The sequence below is a fragment of the Penaeus vannamei genome, chromosome 1 (assembly GCF_042767895.1).
Source record: "Penaeus vannamei isolate JL-2024 chromosome 1, ASM4276789v1, whole genome shotgun sequence".
In the NCBI taxonomy this organism is placed as follows: domain Eukaryota; kingdom Metazoa; phylum Arthropoda; class Malacostraca; order Decapoda; family Penaeidae; genus Penaeus; species Penaeus vannamei.
Genome location: NC_091549.1, coordinates 13,026,588 through 13,029,087, shown reverse-complemented (window position 1 = coordinate 13,029,087; position 2,500 = coordinate 13,026,588).

Here is a 2,500-nt window from a genome sequence, read left to right as displayed (position 1 = left end):
TTTCATAAGAGATTACTTGAGAAAGTAATTTTATTTATCTCATTTATATAAATTTCATAATTTTAAGCCTATAGTGATTATCAACAAGTGTCATATGGGCCTCCATAGTAAGAAAAACTGGACAGACATACTACATACATATATTATTGCTTAATACATATAATAGACATAGGAATTCATAAATAGATGCCTTGACCTAGATTCATTTTCTCTAGTTTACAAACAAAATACGACTTTCTAATAAATCACATTAGTTCTTAAATAGATATTACATATATATAATATAAACTTACCATAATATGTTTACATATTTTGGGAATTATTTGGTGCATTTGATATGTATAAGGGGCCTTACAGGAGCACACTGATGCAGTAGTAAACACAATGATGACGTCAGCATCCTGGGAATCCCCAAGGATCCCCAAGCCAGTGCAGCTCCTGTGGCCAACATGAGTCATACATACTGCAATAAAAGAGTATGCATTTCATACAGTATATTCTTTAAAAGCAATAACAGATAACCATTCAATGAAAATGTATTCAGAAAGGTAAAAAAATATATATATATATATAATTCGTATGACGTCATATGCTTTGAATTTCACTTTTTCCACATGAATACCACAGTACACCTATTTAGTAGTACCGAACACCCATACTTGCTATAGACCTAACATATGAGCCCTTGAGGACAAACAAGAATAATTACTGTTTATTTTAGTGTATTTTTTGTAATTATTTTGGTAGATTCAGCCATCAGAAAGGATATAAGAAAATGGTGTTTATTTCTCTGTTATAGGTTGAATTTATCTTTTTTGGGGGGAACCATAAAATATAATTGAAAAATGTAATTGAAAAACAAATAGATATAGGTATAGTTAGCTGAAGAAAGTACAGCTCGATAACAAAGGTACAATTCAACCATAAAGTGGCAATTGTAGTTTACCCATAAAGTGATCGTTACGCTTCTATTCATGTTGGCAAATGTAGAAAAGGTATGAATGAGAATATCTTCACAATACAAAAGGTGTATTTGACCGGTTTTGAATATACCTTTGGATATATATATTTCTGACAACAAAGGTATATTCGATACCGGTTAATAACGTCTCCTGTATTGCGAAGATATTTGATATCATTCATAACTCTTTTACAGTTACACCAACTATGAAGTGACAATAACACTTTACCCATAGAGTGTGAGCTTCTTTTTAACTGTATGTTAAAGTTGTAATATATCCACGAAGTAACAGCTGCACTTTATGGTTGAAGTGGCAAATGGACTTAAACTATAGAGTGGTATCTGCAGTTTAACGAGTGGCAGTGATAATAATTTAATATCCTTTGCACGCAGATTGTTTCAGAGATAATAGTCAGTTTCTAATGCTTGTTTAGTGTAATATTGATAGATATTAATATCATTAGTTTTCATTATCATTATATTATCATTAGTAGTAGTATTATCATTATTATCATTATTGTCAGTGTTATTATCATTATTATTTCCCATCATTATTAATCATTACTGGAAACATCGCTATTTAAATTGTTGTAGATAGACACATTAACATGATTATCATTTTAATTACCTTTGTCAGTAGAGGTAGTGGAGGTAGTAGTAATAGTAATGATAGCAACAGTAGTAGTATAGTACTATGTAATAGTTGAATTAGTATTAGTAATAGTAGCAGGGAAGCAGAGAGAGAGAGAGAGAGAGATAAAGAAAGAAAGAAAGAGGGTGAAAGGAAGAAAAAGAGAGATAAAAAGAAAGAAAGAGCGTGAAAGGAAGAAAGAGATAAAAAGAAAGAAAGTGAGAGAGACGAGAGCATGTGGTGAGAGAAAGAGAGAGAGTTCTCGCCCATACATACACACACATCAATAAGAAAACAAATTAACGCGTACACGAACAATCATACAAACAACTCTACAGCAGAGGAAGAAATAAAGATAAGAAAATAACAACAATAACAAGTACAGGGAAAACAACAAGAAAAGGTAGAATTTCAATTTTATTAGCACAGGGTATAGAAAAAAGCGACAAAGTAGATGTGTTAAGCTAATAGAGTTGGAAAGATACACAAAGCACAGATGCAAATAAAGGCCAAAATAGCTTGGAACTCTCTCCTTTTACGACGCATTCTCCCCCCTCCCCCCACCCCCGCACCCAACCCCCACCCCACCCCATTCTCCCCCATTCTCCCCCCCCCCACCCCCACCCCTGTATGCTCCGAGACAGGCTGCCTGCATTAGTTATTCAGCGAAAGTTTCCAGCAATGGGTTTCGCCTGATGAGCAGAGTCGCCATGAAATCCTCTTATAGAAAAGTCAATATTACCTTCGCTCGCTCCCCTCGTCTCAGAATGTGTCTAGCAAGGTGTGGGTTTGAGTCGGTCTTATTCGATTATTGTTATTATTTTATTGTTATTATTATTGTTGTTGTTATTGTTGTTGTTATTCTAATTACTGTTATTATTATTACTGTTATAATTGTTATTATTATC